This window comes from Podarcis gaigeae (assembly GCF_964106915.1).
Source record: "Podarcis gaigeae genome assembly, chromosome: 4".
Classification (NCBI taxonomy): domain Eukaryota; kingdom Metazoa; phylum Chordata; class Lepidosauria; order Squamata; family Lacertidae; genus Podarcis; species Podarcis gaigeae.
In genome coordinates this window covers 58380122-58401340 of record NC_139677.1, presented here as the reverse complement: position 1 = coordinate 58401340, position 21219 = coordinate 58380122, and the positions used below count along the sequence as shown (strand labels likewise).

The 21219-nt window shown below is 39.0% G+C and overlaps 1 long non-coding RNA gene across 1 annotated transcript in view; it reads right to left on the bottom strand.

Moving 5' to 3' along the window:
- The window catches only part of LOC310843923, a 31999-nt gene extending 15727 nt beyond the window's left edge, over positions 1 to 16272 (bottom strand). The window contains exons 1-2 of the long non-coding RNA XR_014563786.1: positions 15975 to 16272; positions 1607 to 1700 (exon numbers count right to left, since the gene is read on the bottom strand). This is a non-coding gene — a long non-coding RNA (uncharacterized lncRNA). The remainder of the gene's footprint in view (positions 1 to 1606; positions 1701 to 15974) is intronic.
- Between the last annotated feature and the right edge of the window lie 4947 nt (positions 16273 to 21219).

Genomic DNA, 21219 nt, shown 5'->3' with positions numbered 1-21219 from the left:
AGCATAATTGTATGTACACTTATTGGAAGTACTCCTCCTCTTCCTCTATACACAATATGCTAGAATAGAAAGGATAACATACAGCATAATTGTACAAATCTATGGTATGGCTGCATCAACGGGGAACGGGTGGAGAGGGTGGCGGAATTCAGGTTTTTGGGAGTGACTATCGATCAGGGCATGACTTGGAGCGCAAATACTACTGCTCTGGTGAAGAAGGCCCAGCAGAGAATTTATTTCCTCAGACTTTTAAAGAAGAACAATCTGAGTGAGAGACTGCTGGTGTCCTTCTACCGAGGCTCCATAGAGAGCATTCTCACATACTGTATTTGTGCCTGGTTCTCCAACTGTACAGCTAGGAAGAGGAAGGTGCTCCAGAAGGTCATAACCACAGCCCAAAGGATTATTGGTCATCCCCTCCCATCTTTGGAAGAACTGTACGGTTCCCGCTGTCTTAGGAAAGCAAACAATATCCTGCAGGATGCATCTCACCCGGGACACAGTCTGTTTGTACTACTGCCTTCTGGCAGGAGATACAGAAACATCAAGTCAAGGACAAATAGACTGAAAAATAGTTTCTATCCAAGAGCTGTGGCCTTCTTAAATGCAGTAACTCGATAGTGTGACCTGGGAGTTTGATGGGTGTGGGTGTGGGTGTGGCTGGAATGTGGTTTGTTTGGTTGTTGTTGTTGTGTTGCTTTTGTTGTTTTTAAGGGATGGCATCCAATTTCGTTGCACTTGTGCAATGTTGCACTTGTGTAATGACAATAAAGAATCTATCTATCTATCTATCTATCTATCTATCTATCTATCTATTTGAGATACATTGCCACCCCATCTCAATATATATATATATTGAGATGGGGTGGCAATGTATCTCAAATAGATAGATAGATAGATAGATAGATAGATAGATAGATAGATAGATTCTTTATTGTCATTACACAAGTGCAACATTGCACAAGTGCAACGAAATTGGATGCCATCCCTTAAAAACGACGAGTGAGACCTCGTCGAAACGTCGCCTAGACACCCCAACTTTTACACGGGAAGACACCCGAGGACACCAAAACCTGCATATATATATATATATATATATAAACTGGGGGAAATGATCTGGAGGATGGTGTGCCTTCTTTACAAGTAAAAAGTGAAAGAATTTGTGGTAATTTATTTATTTAAGAAAAATACAACTGACTGGGAACTTCAGGCAGATAGAAGTTTATAAAAAATTACAATTGTGTATAGGAGGTAGAGAGAGAAGACCATGCCCCTATAACTTAAGGTAACCCACTGAATCTATTGATTAGCAATAGATTCAGGAAAAAACAAAGAAATTACTTTGTAATACAACAGGCACATAATTAGCATACAAATTCATTGCACTTCCGTGCATAACAGAAGTTGTGTGGAAGCAATGATTACAAAGGGTGGTTGTGAGTTTAAAATGGCCACAACTTGGATGGGTTTCATTTCACAGTTTGACACAAGGCTGGGGCAGAAGTAGGGTGAGCACAACCTCCCAGCTATGGATACAGGTAAAAAGGTAAAGGACCCCTGGACGGTTAAGTCCAGTCAAAGACGACTATGGGGTTGTGGCGCTCACCTTGCTTCAGGCTGAAGGAGCTGGTGTTTGTCCACAGACAGTTTTCTGGGTCATGTGGCCATCATGACTAAACCACTTCTGGTGCAACGGAATACTGTGACAGAAACCAGAGTGCACGAAAACACCATTTACCTTCTTGCTGCAGTGGTACTTATTTATCTACTTGCACTGGTGTGCTTTTGAACTGCTAGGTTGACAGTTGTATCCTTATGTATACAACCCAATGTTATCACTGCGTACAGTGAAATCTAGGTCCAACAGTTGTCAACCACAGCACAGCACCAAAATTGTACATGTGGGTAAAATTCCCAATCCTATCCCACCAACAAGTGGCTAACTGCTGTCCACACCAATGACAAGCAGTTTAACTGGAGATGGTGATCAGGGAAGTCAACAACAATGCCAAAACTGAAGCCTGATCCCCTTCTTTTATAAACCAGGAGGCCATCAACTTGACTGGGGCCTGAACCATGCCATCCTATATAACGCTGAAGCTGCTAACCACATTATTTCTTCAAAGAAAGTTGTGGCCATGATTAACTAACTTCTTATTTGTCAGTTTCTTCTATCCTTGGGTCTGAGGAGAAATAATTCATCTGAAATGCAGAAAATACTACCATAAGATTAAATTATTAACAAATTTCTTTATCTAAATGATTCTGGAGAGAGCTAAACTATATGTGAAATGAGATGGATCTCATCCTTTCATATTTAAATATGAGAAAATTTCATCACTACAGTCATGTTCAGCTATTTTGGGATGTTACAGTGTTTGCTTCAAAAGAATCCATTGGCATGCAAAATCCAATGTTCTTGCAATTGCAGGGTTTTTTTCTGATGTGGTATTGCATCTCTCCTCTCAAATAATTATAAAGGTTAGTTTGGGTTGCAGTTGAGCTAAGTAATTGAAATAATTTCAATTTCCTTATTTCTATGCCTTTCTGCTAAACATTTACTTTAGAATTCCAGCCAAATCCCAAGCAGAAGATGAATAACGTGAAAAAAATAAAGTCGTTTTTTTAAAGGAAAAAAACGAACATTTCCTTTTAACCAGAGAACAGTAGCATAAAATTTCTCTATTGACTATGTCACTAGACATTAATAAAAGAGCTGCAAAATGAATACAAATAAGCGATAGCATAATGGTGCCAAACATTTTCCCATGCAATTGTGGATATCATTTCTAAAGAAATATTTAAGTTATCTAAGCAATGTTTTTTGAAGTTTTTCCATAGAAGTCCCAATGGCTATATATAACAACCTTCTTAAAAGCAAGAATTTTATATTGCCAATGTACTTAGTTTGTCTAACTAACTACTCTGTAAATAATAAAGCTCGCATTTGTAAATGGGCACATATTGAATTTGCCACATCGCTGGGTTCTTCTGTCTCACACCCTCTAGTCAATTTTGTCATGTTATCTGCTCTGCATGGAATCAGAGACGGTTTTAGGGTAGCACAATCGGTTTGGCCACACCGGGCACTGCACTGCATAGAGTAACCACAACAGAGCAAAAGAGACAAGGGCCACCAAATTTTAGCATTGCACAGGGCACGACTGACATTTCAGAGCCCAACACTGATGGAATCAAGTTAGAGGCAACCTCAGAATAGCTAGCTAGAAACTTAGCAAAGCTTCATCCTTACCTCCTCAAGCAATCACAAATCCCATTGTATATTAACTGAGTAATCCTATGCATGCCTACTCAATGGATACTCCCAAGTAGGAAGATATAGGATTGCAGCCTTCAGCAGTTAAAGGAAATTACATTAATAATGCAACTGTAAAAAGACACAGCAAAATTCAATGACTTTCTGCATTTGAAAGTGTTTTCTGCTGAGAGCTGTGGTGTATAAAATGTTATAAATATGTGAAACATGAAAGAAAATATTAAAAGAGAAAGAGAATATTAATAAATGTCAAATGCTTGTGGGGGGTTTCCTTTTAAAATGCTTATTTCTGTATTGACAGGCACAAGCAGGTTGCACTGTTCTTTCCATTTGTGCAGGAGTGGCTAAACTATTTTAGTCCAAGTGCCGAACTGACTCACGGCCAACCCTCTAGGGCCATATGTCACAGTGGGTGTGGCTTAATGTCAACACAGCTTCTTTCACAGGAACATTTTTGACAAACCAACCACTTTGCAAATAGGGTTAATTTTTATCCGTTTATTGAATTTTATAACACCCTTCATCGGAGGGTCAGTGGGCAGCACAAAAATATATACCATAACAACAACCAAAAGAATAACTACCGACACCATCACACAGTCTGAAAGGGCATAGATTGTGGAATTAGCCAAAGGCCTGTGGGAAGAGGAATGTTTTGCCTAAAGATATACAACAAAGGCGCCAGGCGAGCCTCCAGCATTTCATAGTGAAACAGTTTCTGTCATGCTGGATTTTTAAAAAGTGCATGAGTTTGAGAGAAGGAGAGAGGGAAGATGACCTTATTTACATCCAAGATGATGCAGAAGTTGAGTTTACATCACTGGATTGTGGCCATATATAGGCTTCAGCCAAAATAAACTGAAATAGAGATTTTTACTGTAGGTCATTTGGACAAGGTCAATAAGAAAGAAACAGAACAGTGACCATCAGAGGTGCATCCATATTCAGCATTAGGATTATTATGCATTCATGCTTCTGCACGTTTGATTAAAAAAATCATTCTTGTTTTCTCTCAATATTATTTGAGCCGCCTGAGCCTTGAAATAGCAGCCCAAGACTCTCTAAGAGAGTCTCTAGTGAAGCTATGAATCTTGCTCAATGCCTCTAGTACCTGCCAGTAAGTTCTGATGTGACCATACTTGCATCAGTGTAGGCATTTCTTCTTGCCAGACAAAATCATCTTCACTTTCCTTCTGTATGCCATTCTGGGGGTTCTCATGACCCCCCAGAGCAGGGCTTTCACAAGATTATTGGAGTGGTGGTGGTTTTAGTTTGTCCTTCAAAATATTGAAAGTGGGTTGCTCTGCTCTGCTTACAGTATGCCTCTTCCTTGAGTTTCTCATCTTCCAAGGTCCTTATTTTGCAATAGGAAGGGAGGGCAACAAATATAATGCTACCAACTATTTGTTCTGTTCAAAGTAGTAAAACACTAGCAGCCATTTTGCCATTACTTATTTCAAAGCCCAAGGAATTTAATTAACATTTTCCACACTTCAAATTAAAATTCAGCCACTAAATATACAGAGTAAGCTGCCGATATAGTTTATGTTTCCGTCCTCAAGAACAGTTGTTAGCTCTGCAGAGTTTTCGACGAGTGAAGACTGCCATCTTCTGACTTCCAACGTGATGCTGAAGAGTTGAACAGACAGCTTAGTTATTCATAATAATACCTGTCACAGTGCTTCCAGATGAAAACTCTTGGCCCGTATCTTGGCCATGTGTTCTGCTGTGATGGATATCAACCAGCAACCTACAGAAGGATGTTTCAGCCTTGCAAGAGAAAACAGTCTTTTATGCTAAAAAGCAAAATGCCTGTGCTCATAGGCTTCCCTGGAGATGCAATATGTTCCCATCCTTCAACTCTATGGACAATAATACTTTTATAACTTCTTTTCTGTGTGGTTAATAGTACATTTTAAAAATGCTATTGTCCCTATAGACCAGAAGGGGAAGCACTTTTAAAGAAATCATTTAGATCAACATCAAATGTTAAAAACAATTTTTCACATTGCTTGGGTTAAAGTAAAAGGATTATATAGCCATTCGAAGCCCAACATACAAACATTTTTTTTAAAAAAAAGGAGGCACAGGCATACAAGTTTCTGAATGAAGTGCAAGAACAGCTGAACTCAAGTAAGCATCTTTTATTTACATTTAAAAATAGGGTCCTCTATACAACCATAGATAACTGTTTACAAAGGGAAGCACTTGATCCCAAGTAGCTCTTGCTTACTTCCTAGGTCACATTCATTATTCATTAGGAAGATTGATCACTTTAGATGCCTTAGTACACAGGCAGAACAAATGGGAGGGTAATTGTTGTACGTTTCTGAGTGGGAGGCGGGACTTAGCTCAATGGTAGAGCACATGCTTTGTGTACAGACAGGTTCAGTCTTGAGCATTAGCATTTCCATCTGGTTTTAGGACTGAATCAGTCTTGGTCACCCTGTTGCATTACCTGTATCAGGAGAGGGGCAGGGGAATGCAACCCTGTTACTCTAACATGATCTCTCATAAGCTTTTGATACCACTGACCTGTGGTATCCTGTGTTGTCTGTGTTGGATAGGTATTGGAGGCTGTGTACTGCAGTTGTTCCAGTCTTACCTGTGTGGTTGAGTCCATGGAGTATTGTTGAAGGAGTGCTTTTTGACACCCTGGCACCTGTGCTATAGCATTCTGCAGGGCACTCTTGTCCCCAATTCTAGACCATAGAGTTTAAGATCATAAGATTGGGTTGGTCCACTGCAAAAATCTGAATTATTTCCCCTTCACCCCTAATTTTGACCCCTTAAGAAATGTAACAGCAGTTATATCTCTCTGCAGATCTAGATTAACAATCAAACCATTCCAGGAACATGGACCAGATACTCAGATATTTCTCACTTGCCTCTCTTCTGTTTAGTGAATGTCACTTTGTCTTTTATTCTACCTTCAAGAAATGGTACTGATGTGCTTTTAGATTCCAGCAGATTTGATTACTGTTATTTGTTTGCTATTAGGCAGGAAAAAAGCCCTTTTGTTAGGAGTTTGATATCCCAGCTTGGCTCCTAAAATATTCCTTTTCTACCTGAGAATGTGCTTGTAATAATTCAACAAAGCTGTTAGCCTGAGCTCTAAAGGGGATCAGGATTAAATGAGCACAAGGAAGTGCATTATCTTCCCCGAAGGTGATCTTTTCAGCTCATGGAGCAGGTCACAAAGCCCTATCCTACACCTGTTTACACTTTATCTTGAGGTGGCACTGCTCAAATTCATCTGACTAATGGAATCTGAATTTACTCTGCTTGCTCACTTGCCTGCTAACATAAATATCTCCAAACAAAAGGAATCTTGACCCACTTTCATGAATTAAACGAGAGAAAGAAGACCTTCTCAGCACTGACGCAGGCTGAATACACACACTGTAGATTGTATATTTTGAAGGCTATAAACTAAAGTCACTTCATCGTTTGCAACTCCAAAATTGCTTCCCTGTGAGGATACTGTGTGCTGTTGCTACATCATATTATGAGCTTGAATTGTGGACCAGCACTCTGCTACAGAATGTCTGCATAAAAGCAACAGTGGCTCCTAGTTAGGGTGGTCATGTGTACTATTTAGAGAAGAGAGTCCTCTACTTGAAGGGCTGCCTGGTTTAAGACTATTTTGAAGTTAAATAATCATAATAAGGGAGAACAGGGGTCTTGTAGATGCCCAGGATAAAAGACACACAGGACACCTAGACACAGTTTTCCGTACAGTTGTAGCATATTTCTACGTAAGTTACAGCAATTGGGTGACATCCAATGATCATTATACTCAGAGTAGACTCATTAAAAGCAATGGTTCTGTGTGTTAAGCCAAAGGTGAAATGTTCCTGGAGGCTTGCAAATGCCATCTTGGTGGTCAAGAACACCTCAAGATTATTTTTTAATTGTTGTGGGAATGAGCTCATGGGTATATTGGACTTCCATGGAGATACGCACAAAAGGAAAGCAAGCCAATTAGCATATCAGTGAGGCCTGGGACGTTGGGCTCTTGGTGCAGAGAGGGGAGCTATCTGCAAGTCATAGATGCCTGTCTCCTATGCTTTCACCAGCCAGGTGTGATGGGAGACTCTGGGTAAACAGACACATGCTGTTTTGTGTTTAAAGAATGTATGAACATTTGCCTGAGTGTGGACTAGTCAGGCTGACCTTTCAGTGTTGCAGTGTCTGTCCCACATCTTTCACAGCAGTGGGGCCTTGCAGGCTGACTTACTGTAAGTTTACTTTATCTTATAATAAAGCCCCAGTACTGATCACTCTGGCATTTTGGACGTCCTTTGGTATCCCTGAACCAAACCACTCCCATGAGCTCACCTTATGGCTGGTGGATCAGGACAGGTCTGCTCTGAGAATGACTTAGCTAGCTCTCACCCAATATTTCTACATGTACATCTATACAGTACATTAAAAATAGGGTGTGCAAATGTTATATATGTAAATCCATGACTGCTTTTGTTCTCTTTTTTGTGATGTGTTTCCTCTTTCTGTGTGATGTGCAAGTGGACACCCTCCCTTGAAAAAGTCAATTTATGTGGTACAGCAGGGATGGGGATCCTGTAACCAGAAAAGGAAGGAGAAATTCGATTCAGTTGTCATTTCGATGTGAACCTATCTAATTCACACTTTCCGAAACAATATGAAAACTGTAACATTGCCATCTTCTGAAATTCACACTTCTCCAACTGTTGCAGTACAGTTATCTAGCCAAGTTATGTGTACAAAAATGTATGTTCTAGGGTAAACTGCATAAAGCTAACATGATAATGAAATAAACATACAAAAATGCATTACATTAGGTGGAACTGTTCTGCAAAAATGTGTACATTAGTCAAAACTGAATTAGGAGAAATTGTACTAAAGTGCTGGTGAATTTTCATGATGACTTAAAAACCCCCAGCACAAACTGAGCTGGAAATGTGAGAAACTGAACTTCAGATTGGAAATATGATAAACTGAAGCACCACAAAATGGTCACATTTGCCCATCTCTACCTGTAGTCATCCTATGGTAAAGCAATAACTTAGGACATATGCATTGAACTATATTGTGGGGGGGGGGGAATGTTTCATGGGTAAGCACAGTTATATGCTATAGCATATGAGCTGTCTCCTGGTTTCTGGTTTTCTTTATGCCCATTTTTCACACCACTATGCTTCCAAAACAACTATAAAATGAATGCATATGTTGGTATTTAATTTGTCCCATGAGAGAAATAATCATAATGATCTCCAAAACTACTTACTAAAATTTATTCAGTACTCCTCCTCCTTTTAAAAAATAAATAAAAAGGATATATACTATACATGATATTTTACTTTCCATGCAAGTGGTAGTGTCTGTTTCATTTTAAGACTTATGACATATAAGCAACTACTCCTTCAGAAATTCCCTCTTTTAAGTGGCTGATAATCTTCAGTAAAGCTCAGAAACTGAGCATCTTGTGGGAGAATCAATCAATTATTTTATCCTTTTTTTACATTTCGAGTCTGCCCATTAACCACAGTCTCTGGGAAGTTCACTTTTTTAAAAGAAACAAAAACCAGATACATTGCAGCAATATGCCTATCAATTATATGCATAAAGTCAACACAAGCAGCATAAATTTATTTTACAATGATAAAACCCAGCTGAAAGCCATTTGTTCCATAGACTAAAATACACTGAAACATAATTTGTAAAGGTATAAGAGACTAAAATAGTTTTCATGTGGCACTGAAAAGACCTTATCATATGTGCTAGTCGAGCCCCCCTGAAGAAGTTATAGTACAACTAGAGTGCCCCCACCAAAAATGACCTCTCCCTAGTGGTCATCCACTTCACTTCTTTAAAGAGAGGAATCTAGAGCAATAAATGTATCTCAGAAAAGATGTATCAAACAAATAAATCAGGTCACGTGTTCCAGGAACTTTCCAAGATGAATTCTTCAGAGGATTTAGTGCCATTCTGTGATTCCTTTTTAAAGGAGCTAATATGTTTTTTATTTATATGTCATATAATACCATTATTCATCAACTAATGGGCATGCATTCTCACCTACTATGGCAACAATACACTTAATTTAAACACAAAGAGAGATTATTTTAAGCATAAAAGGAGAATGTGAATCCTTAGTCGTCTTTTTATCTTTCTGCTTTGTAATATGTTTAATGTTTTCTGTGCTTATTGTAATCAGAATTGGTTAAAATAAGTGAGCAAGGGTTACCAGTATTGTACACAGGATTAAGAGTTCGATCATTGTAATAGTTTAGAATTCAAAGACACACTGATTTTTTCCAGTATCTTAGCCTTGATTGATTTCTCAATGAAAGCTGTCACAAAATAGAGCTAGCGTGATAATGCATCAGCTGGTACCATGTTTTCTGCTGTGGTTGCCCATCAGCCTTAATGAGCACACATTGCCAAGATGGCATTTGTGCTTACTTCCAAGTGCTGTTACCTTGTGGTGTTATCAAGGCAGAGCTTTTTGGACAAAAGGCCAGGGTCACACTAAACTAAACTAAATGAGCATGAAGGTCCACAAACACAGGACTTACCACATTTGGAATATATAAAAAAATAAAAAATTATCCAGTAGCACCTTAAAGACCAACTAAGTTTGTTCTGGGTATAAGCTTTTATGTGCATGCACACTTCTTCAGAAGTGAAGTGAAGTAAATTACCTCCTAGGCCCCCTTCCCTCCTGCACACACACACACACACACACACACCTCATGTAAGACCCTTAAATCCAGTGTCTAAAATAATCTTACTGCACTATTGGTCTCTTATGGGGTGAGTACACAATGAAATGGCCACTGACCACATCCAGTGATACAGAAACTCAATAATTGTATAGCATTAATAGGTTAGCCTCCTATCATTTGAAAATGAATGGTATTTTTCAGAAAAGCTGCAGCAATATAATATAAATTTAACAGAATTATAGATAATCAAAATGGAAGAAAGGTCCTAAATAGAGACACATAATCTGCAAGAAATAAAATAAAAATCCCTCTAGTGTTTTGTTGGTCTGAAAGCAGTGATTGGCAAATTAGCTTTTATGAAAAGCTTAATTTGGGTTTACTAATGTAGGCTTACACATGGCCTAATTCTTAATCAAATATATTGCAGCAGCAGGAGGCCCAACATTCAAATAATGATTAATTGAAAATTTAATTAAATGCTCCAGAATGCAGATGAAAGTGTTACTATAAAGTTTTGGGTCATGTTATTCGTACAGCCCTCTAACAACTGAAGATGAAGGAGCTGGGTCACAGCCTAATTGCCATCACTGAAGTTGCTTTGAGAGGTTTCCAGGAGTTCCTGTAAGCCATTGATATTGGGACTGCATCCCAAAGTGCTCTGCTAGTGCTAACCATGGATCGTAGACTGCAGAAACTTGAAATTTTCCTTTACAAACCTGTCATGTAACACACCACACAAACATTATTTTTAGTCCAATTTATTCCTGGGAATATGAAACATCAAATTTATTTTTCAAGGAACAAGTACTATATGCTTATTCACCTGTTTACAACGTGACTGAGTGTGTTTTTAAAATGCCTCTTTTTGTGCAGACTCTAAATTTCAGATGGAAAAAGGGAATAATTATTTGTGGCCAGTCAGTTTGTAGTTTTCTAGATATTTTAGACCTGTTTTATGTGAATGCTAACAGAAAACAGAAAGTGTCTGGCATTGTTAGGGGATTCAAAGAAAGAAAGAAAGAAAGAAAGAAAGAAAGAAAGAAAGAAAGAAAGAAAGAAAGATCGGTGCAATTTTGAGACAAATGATTAAAATCAAGGCAGTTTAGAAAAATTCTGCCAGCCATCTTGATTCAAAATAGCATCAGATGATATCCAAACATACACAAAAATCTGTTCCTCGCTCTCAGGAACCATTGTGACAAATTTGGTGAGGATATGTACAGAGAACAGACACAAACAACTTTGATGAGGATGATGAAGAAGAATCATAGGATTTAGAGTTGGAAGGTACCTCTAGGGTCATCTAGTCCAACTCTTTGCAATGCAGGAATCTCAACTAAAGCATCCATGACAGGTGACCATCCAATGTCTGGTTTAAAACCTCCAAAGATCCTAAGGTGGCTTGGTTTCTCAACCCTTGATCATCTGAACTGCTCTCCTCTGCACACATTCCAGCTTGTCAATATACTTCCTGTGTTGCCAAGAATAGGACACAGTATTCCAGGTGTGGTCTGACCAAGGCCGAATAGAGCAGAACTGTACAATGATTTCCCTTGATTGGGACATTACTGTCATTGCAACTTAGAAGAGCATTATATTTCCACCCCCACATTGCTGAATCACTTTTTTGACTTATGTCAAGCTTGTGGTCTACTAAGAGCCCTAAATCCTTTTCACATGCACTATTAACAAGCCAGGATTCCCCCATCTTATATTTGTGCAGTTGGTTCTTCCTGTCTAAGTGCAGAACCTTACATTTGCCCCTATTGAAATTCATGTTGTTGGTTTTGGCTCAGTTCTCCAATCTGTTAAAGTAATCTTGAATCCTGATTCTGTATTCTGCAGCATTGGATACTGTTCCCAGTTTGGTGTCATCTGTAAATTTGATAAGCATCCCCTCAGTTCCATCATCCAAGTCATGATAAGCATCCCATCATCCAAGAGAGCCAGTGGTTAAGAGCGGTAGTCTCGTAATCTGGGGAACCGGGTTCACATCTCCGCTCCTCCACATGCAGCTGCTGGGTGACCTTGGGCCAGTCACACTTCTTTGAAGTCTCTCAGCCCCACTCACCTAACAGAGTGAGTGGACAGAACCCTATGGCACCCTACTTGTCACTTTTTTCCAGGATGAACTGTTGGGTACTTGTACACATTGTGGAAGTGGGGAGTGATTAACAAAACCAATCCTCCTGGCAAACTGGGAATATCCCCTCACTCACCCAGGTTTAGGATATTCCACACCTTTCCTTTTGAGAAAAAAATAAGTGGCTCACGTAAATGTAAACTAAGCTTTAATAATTAAGAAAACTGTAACAAAATAAGATGATGAGAGAAACTAAATACTCCAACATGAGGCAAGTCTGAGGCAAGAACCAAGAGTTGGTCCCTCGTAACTGACATTCTTAACTGAACATAATGGAACACACACTGAAGGGAGGGGCCACACACAAGCCCCGCCCACCAGATACCAAGCACTCTATTATTCAAATTAGGTCCCACTGGGTTGTTGTTTTTTACTGTATATACTCTTCATTTGTGATGTATCCTTTCTTCCATTTCTTATACATGCCATTCGTACAGTACATCTCGGCTCATCTGTAAGCTCCTTATGTAGCCACAATGGTTTCCTTAGGTACCTCCTACTTTTATTTCTTGTTGGAATTGTCTGAAACTGTGCCTTTAAGAAACTCCCATCCATCTTGGACTCCCTTTTCTTTGAGTATTACTAACTATGGGATCTCACCCAGTTTTCCTTAAGCTTTTTGAAATCAACCTTCTATGGAAGCATTAGAACTAATTTCAGGGTGTCTTTTTTTTTTAAAGAAAACTCCCACCCCATTTGATGAAAGGCAGGCAGTAGCTCTTTAAAATAAATAGATAAATTAGGCAGGTCAGAGTTTGAAGACTTTCTCTGGAATGAGAGTAAGATTCCTGCCCTGTGCTTCAGATACATTAACAGAAATGAAAGACAAAGTTGTCTCAATCCATTAAAATTGCTCTTCAGGGGGTCAGCATTTCAAACATGCCTCTTCTGCAGTAGCCAAGGACCAATCAGAGGTTATTTCTGAATGCATAGTCTGCTTTACAGGCTTCTGACCATGGCACTTGTCTGATTATAGCCTTTTCACATTAAATGATGGTTAAAATCGCTAAGCGGTAAGTGTACTTCTTAGAGAAGGTCATCGCATTATAACCTACTGTGAAGAATTGGTTGCATGCAGGCAGTTTTCTACCCTTTGGCCATTCTCCCTTTCAGCTTACTAAACGTGCACAGATGTTAAATATGCATATACCATGGGTTTCTGGCAAACTGATCATACCAGGATACTCCAATAGACCCAGCAACGGAATCCTCTGGCTCTCCAGAGGATTTCAGAAAACAGTATGAGTGGTTACAGCCCTGTTGAACTCTCACTAGTATATTTAAATAATATAAAGAGCAAAAATAACAGACATAACTTCTAGGTTACCCAATCAGGTTGTGTATTCCCTAGTTTGAATCTTAAAGTCTTACTTAAGCTTTTACATAGGTTCAATTTCAGTATATATTACACAGTACAGTGTCAGGTTATAGTACATCTTCCTAAGGAATTTTAAGCAAAAGAATGCAGTACTTTATTACTCAACACTCAGGCCATGGCTCTGTTACTAAAACACAGGAAATGTTTAGACCTAAGCACAGCTAGAAATAAAATGCTGATGGCCCATTGCCCTGAGCCAGCACCATTACTAATGTTCCCTAACTTTCCCACCATGAAGCAACAGGTGACTTACTGATGGAACATGGGCTGAACAAATTCAGAGTAATTTAAAGAGGAAGCAGAATTAAATAGTGTGCACATGCTTTGCCTCCAGGTTCATTGGAAAGTCATCCTTTTAAAAAAAATAAAAAGAGAACCTACTGCTTATTATTTTTGTAAAATAAATAGCCCAGCTCTACATTTGCCTGCAGCGACGTGATTTCGGAGTTCTTTCAACTCTCTAGGGCACAGAATGAAAGTGGCGGCTCCCCACTGAGTCTAGCTGCAGCTGAATCCTATTTGTGATTTTTCTATGGAGAGGGAACTCATCATTTCTGGCAAAAAGAAAGTTTTAGTTTGACATGAGTTCTTTTTTTAAAAAAGAGTTTAAATTAAGGAAATTATTCCTATGAACTGTTAGCAGTTCATTCCTCAACACGACACATGCCACATCCTTCCCCTAGAATCAAATGAACCACTTCATTTTGCTCTCTGTAGGCAAAGCATAGGAAAACTTTTCTTTCTTTCTTTCTTTCTTTCTTTCTTTCTTTCTTTCTTTCTTTCTTTCACACTGGAGCTCTCTTCCATGTGTGTGTAAGAAGCAGGTTTTCATTAAAAAATTGTCAAGTGCAAAATACCCACAATAATTTACTCCTTACAGAAAAAAAGGCCCAATTGTCAGTACACTTTTGCTCAATTGTGACCTCAGAAACTGAGTCAAAAATCAAGGAGAAACTGGTAGATGTGGTCCAGGTGTTTAATAATCAGCAATATATATTTCTGGTAAGGCTGCTTTGTATCCACTCACTTCCCACCCAGAGGTTAAAATATGAGGACGTACTTCTGGGACAAAACTGTATGTATATTTAATTACCCTCCATGAAGGTTTTACACTCGATGGTTTCACATGTGAGGCAGAAAACGTATTATACAAAATGTATTTCCAGAGAATCTTTAAATGGCAGTCTTTACTGAACCAAGTCTCAGGTAGACTTTACCCACCTAAAATGGCTATTAGTCTTCTAACCAGTAAAACCCATCACCCCCTTTTAGGATTTAACTTCCCCTCAGAGAATCAAAACCATTTTGCCAGGTTTGGCAACTACACACAGATAATCAGAACCTTATCTGTCCACAGGCAACCCCAATCTCTAACTGAGACCAAATCATCCCAATGATAGATAATCCCTATCTGAGCCCATTCAGACAGTCAAAGACTTCATCTGCTTACCCAAACAACAAGTACCTATCTCACCATTAAACTGTCCGCATCTAACTTAAATTCCACACACACTCTCCTGATTGGCTGATAGTTGCCGGGTCACCAGCAGGGAAGAGCCAGATCCTGCTTGTCACAATCAGCATCTCACAAACACATGTGGATCGAAACATAATTATCCTTCAGGTTTCACATTTCACTGAATTTTACCATGCAGTTCTTACCTTTCCAAAAATATCTCAAAGGGCATTTCAAAATTTGACTTTCAAGTTAAAATACATTTATAAATGTAAGTTTTGTAAGGAAAAAAAACATTCAAAATAGGTATTGATATTTATATGAAATATAGATTTTTATACATTTTCATCATCATGAAAATTGATTAATACCAAAATGGGATGGAACAGGGTTATGGATGAATATTTGTGAAACTGATATAGATAAAAAATAAACGGATCCATCCCAACTGATAAGTTCTTCTGTTACTGATAATTTATCTACATGTTTCTAACCATACTGTACCCTACAAATCACTGCTGCCTGATATGCTGTTCCTTCTTCAACAAAAGCCATTTTGTGAATTTGTTCCTTCTCTTCAATACATTTTTAAGTTTCACATTTTAATGAATAGTTCATAATTTGTAGTACCTTAATCTCTATAATAATTAAAAAAAAACCAGCCTTGTCTACCTCTTAAATTATGAAAACAATATTTAAACTCTATACCTGCTGAGGAAAATTTTATTTGAATAATGGTGTGATATTAACAGTGCTTGAGAACCTAATTGATACCATATTTAGCAAAATGTAGATTCCATAGCATATAATTAAGTTTGAACTAACCCCTCTGTTGAACCACTAGATTCAGATAAATAAGTGAATGTGAGGAGAAAGTTAGGAGTAAACCAGAAGGCAAACTAAATCACTAATGAGTGCAACAGACCACTATGACTGATGCCCCAATTGGCACCTTAAGGAATGCTACTCCCATCTTTGAGTGGGAGTGTATTTGCTGCACCCCAGCTTACCCAGGAAGAAGGTTCAGGATGGTTTGGCCCTTTGGAGGAGTCGAGGAAGATTCACATGCCACAATAAGCTGGCTCCACCCTCAGTCATTCCTCACCTCTCATTGTGCCATCTATTCTCCTTCGGCATTATGGCCTTTGCTAGTTGCCTGTTTGGGGGCGGATTAAGAATTTTGTGGGAAGCTCCTGATTGGCCTAGGCACTTCTTTGCCTACTCCATATTGCCGGGAGTCCTGTGTTTGGAGTGGCCTTTTGATTGGTTTAACTGGATTTTAGTATGGACCAGAATGAGAAATTTAACATTTGGTGGGATAAATATCTGGTGCATTATTAGGTTAAAGGCTTTCTTGGGTCACCCTATCCTGCCAAGATTTGAGATCTTACTTTTAAAAGACATCTGAAGGCAGCCCTGTTTAGGGAAGTTTTAAATGTTTAATGCTGTATTGTGTTTTTAATATTCAGTTGGCAGCCACCCAGAGTGGCTGGGGAAACCCAGCCAGATGGGTGGGGTATAAATAATAAATTATTATTATATTATGATTATCCTTTAGACTTGGCATGCACGCTGGGGTGAATGCTGAATTGGTAGGCTCATGGTGCACATGTCAGGTTCACGTGACCCAGGTTTTCATAGCACAGAAGAATATTTCCTTCTAATACTTTGCTGTGGGGACACAGGTGGCACTTGTAAACATGTCCAAGAAATGGGAGACAGTTGTTTCCTCCTGCTTTATGGAATTTCCTTCCCTGGGTTATATTTTGATTTGGCTAATTATTGTTGCACATTACTCCAATCTCCAAATGGTGTGAGTTTCCAGGGCTTCCAGACATGTATCTGAGGTTCAGCTACCTCAGAATGGGGGACAGCAGAGACTGTGATGTCTTTATGATATATGGTTTATTTACACATATATACAACCTAAACCTACAGAATTAACACCCCAAGAGAGTCTTGCTTCTCTGATAGCCACTGCTTTGGATTCCAGCAGAAATCAGGCATAGTTCTGTCTCCTAGCTACCCAGCCTGAAGCCTTGCTTCTAGCTTCTACCTTACACAACTCAACTCCCAAACTTGTCTTGGTCTTTCTAACTACCAGTGAGTCTTTCAAACTACTACCCATTTTCCATATGGCACAGAACCACTTCCTCTATTACCTTAATGGGTCATACTTAGAGGGCTATTACCTCACCAGGAAGCTAGCCTGGCTTTTCCAGAAATTGTATCCAAGCTAGATCCAAGAATTAACTGTGGTCTCATGCACACAGCCAACCAACTTCCCTGTTGTCCAGAGACGGAAAAAAACTTAAACATGTTGCCGAGTTCCCCCCAAAATAGACCAAAGGCAATTGTACTTCATCCAGCAGAGCTTTACAGCTACTGAAGGCAAATGAGCATATCAGTCACAAATTCAATACATTCAGGATTGGCACAGTCCATAAGAAATCCAGTTGCAGCAGACTTAACCTAAACTTAATAATGACTTATAACAAGACTAAACATTAGCATAAACAACACCACACTAGAACAAAGAGATAGAAAGAGAAAGAGAGTGAAAGCCAGGTGACTCCTGGCCTGACTATTATAGTCAGCATGACCATGACAGAAAGGATAATAGAACCAGTTTAAAACAGCTGTACTCAGCTTCCCAAAAGGAATAACTCGAACAAGAACTTTCTGCCTGTTTTTTTCACATAGAAAGAAACCTTCTAGAACACTCCTGAACCAATCAGAATAGGAAAGATTGATCAATACTTTCTGCACAAAGAAATGCAAACTGACACCCTCCCAAAACCCCCCTCATAATACTACATTTATATGTGTGCGGTTTTTTGCAGATCTTCTATGTTGCGCTCTCTCTCTCTCTCTCTCTCTCTCTTTCTGTCTCTCTCTCTGTGTGTGTGTTTGTGTGTGTAACTTCTTTTCACCACAGTTTGATTTTCTGAGTCTTCTTGATGAGAGTGCTGGCAAAGCCATTTTGAAGCCTGTGGCCAGTGAAGCAAATTTGATCAACAACAAACTGCTCTATCTGCACTCCAAGGATATGTTCTGAGAGACAGTTTTTATATTGGAGCCTGTGTTGAAATAACCAACTCTGCCTGATCTTCTTGACATGCTAGAGTTCCTGACGAGATACAGTATCCAAATAAACCCAAGGTCTTTAAGATCAAGAAGAGTTTAAAACTATGTGACTGAGGGATGAGAGACGCAGATATACGTGCCAAGTGCTCTGTCTGCTGGTTTTAATACTGGGTTGGGAACTAAGAGAAGGGAAATGAATCAATTCATTATATTTGTATGGACCATGGACTTTTATCCATCCTTTCTTACTGGACTATCAGCTTTTATCCATTCTTATTTACTTTTGACCTTTCTGAGCCATCTGGTTTTATTAACAGAGAAGAGAATATTTTTAATAATAAAAAGGCTGACTATTGAAAGAACCACCCCTCTTTGTTCAGGTATGCTTTTCAAAAGGCCATCATAACTGGGTTTAACCTTTATAGCTTTGGGGGAATTGGAGGCACTCTTGCTTTTTTGGAGGGGGGCGGCAGTGGCTCTCAAGTTCCAACATAAAGACTTTTGACCTACAAATGAGGGCTAACCTGTGACACGAGCAATCATTAAACACCCACCAGAATGGAGTTGTAGTATTATACTGTGTTTCTGGGCCCACACAATATTTTATTCAAGTTGGCACCCTTGCTCCTCTCAGATACGGAATGATAACTTGTGAAAAAGGAAGACTCTTCTATCCATGTAGGGCTACCTGTACCATTCAGAACCCGGGGAGGGGGAGACTCCAGGTCACAGTGCAGATAGAAAAGGGTTAGTCCTCAAAAATGTATCCCTTAACACTGAAGGAGCTGAATGACCTTGGGTGCAGGGCTAAACACACATTTGCAGTCTCCTTGTATTCCAGCTGCCCCTTTGGTGTATAGCACATGACAAGGGCTAATGATTTTTAAGTAGCTGGGATGACAAAGTGAAGGGGAAAGAAAGTCTATTTTATTTTTAAAAAATGAATAATGGTGTCAAAACAGTAGCAGATTCAGAAAACATTGATTGTAGGAAAGCATAAAACAACAACAACAAAAGATGGAAGACGGAGAGTTTGGGAACGGTTTGTGCATCCCCCGGGAACAGAACAGCTTCAAAAATATTTGAAACTGAAAATTCAACTCTAATGTCTTCAGCTCTGTGGGAAAAAATGCAGACAGCAGTTTGTGTCAAAATGTAGCATTCATCGCTACCCTTCTGAGGCACTTTTTAAGGTTCCTTCACAACAGCGAAGTCATTAAAGGCTCAGCCATGTAGCTGTTTGTTGGAAGCATTCATTTCTTATTGCCATCGTAAATGTCTCCTCTGCCCACTTAACAGACAACACGGAGAGAAGGGTGTATTCTCAATTGTTTCATTACTCTTACTTCTTGCCTTACCCCTGTTTTCAGGGTATTTTGGAGCCAAACAGTCTAAAATATATATTTGATGTTTAGCCACTGGATATTTCAAATGCATATATTAGTGCAAGAAATGAGAACTTTTAAAGACTATTCAGTATAATTCATGTTCAGAGAATATCTTTCCTATGTTATCTACCACAGATGTTTCTATAATTGTGATACATCTGGGAAATTTAATGTTCAATTGGCCTCAAAATTTCTCATTTCTTACCTAGAGCTGAAGTGGCTTCAAATCTGCCTTATCTATTTAATAATGCTTGAGTCTCCTTCCAAAGCTATTTTTCCTAACATAAACCTTCAGTCTGGTTGGCTGTACACCTACCCATGTTCATATTTTAAGATGTTAAAGATTATACAGTTGGAATTTGGAATTTCACTGTTCCTGACATGAGAAAACAGAGTTCCACAAGATTGGCATCTTGAATTTATGTAACAAGTCAACGTTATCATAACAATTTAATGCATCATATATACTGCATCATAGCTACATGTGTGAAAGTCTGCCTGCTCACCATATTCCTCTTTCCTCCTCCTCGACCTAGCTGACATGGATTGGACAGCTGCCATCAGAGAGGTTATTAAATACTCTACTGAGGTTGGGAACCCCGTGACCTTCTTTTTCCAAGAGATCCTGTCTCATTAACAACTGCATTGATTTATGAGGTCCAAATATAGTTGTTACTGCATTTGGGAGGTCCTTTTCACAGTCAAATGTATATAATGGCTGGCCACACTGCAGTGTGCTTGACACTAAACAGACCAGCAGGTCTTAGTGGTTCATTATGCTCTGCACAGGGATCCCATCCTGTGTACAGACTCTGCTGCATAATTTTGAGTCAGCCTGTCAGAATTCAGCATATGAGAATTTCACCCCAAATCCAACAGTATGTTGCTTAAGCTGTCTGCCTCTCAGACAGTCTATTTTATGAACAATTTAAGTGACAGATAAAGGACACATGCTAATGCTAGCTAATCATTATAAACATCAACCTCTTCTGGTAATGATGTTAAATGTTGGCGAGATTAAAAGATGCACATCTTAAAACTGATGACAACAAATCAATATATCTCAATGCAAGTCTATCTTCTTATTCTTTTTTACCACAGAGAAATTAAACCCATTCACTTTCAATAACTGAATAAATGCTAAGTGTCATAAGGATTAATTGAGATTTGAATGGACCTATATAAATACAGTTATCAATCCTGCTTGAGCCACTATCCCCAGTGGTGCTTAAAAGGATGACAAATGACAGTTTATCATGGTTTCTCAATGACATAGCCTGAAATTACTGGCCTTGGGATATTCATGATACATAACCTCAGTAGGCATACAGCACACAAAACGAGACACTGGATGTTTATGATTTTAAGAAATGTTATCAGCCTATGAATTACATCAAGGGATACCTGAAGGATGGGGTTTGATGCAGCGTAGACTGTTCTACCTGCCTTTAGATAGGGTTACACTCCATGTAAAGGAGAAGGTGGGCTGCCCAGAAATATTCCTGGATTCTTTATTGCTATTGGAGTCCCAGGAGATAGCAAGGGTTCACCACTGTCATTGCATTCACTTATGTGTTTCTTTTTTCTTTTCTTTATCTACTATTACGGAAGTAGTGTAGGCAGTGGAACCAGTGTGCACAACTACAGTTCTGACACTGCAAAGGGAATGTCAGAAAGGGCCTCAGATTGGCAAGTGATCAGATGGTGTAGGACTCAGGAGACATTTGCAAAGATTTTCTTCAAGTAGGTTCATCCACCTTTGGCCAAAAGATCCCACAGG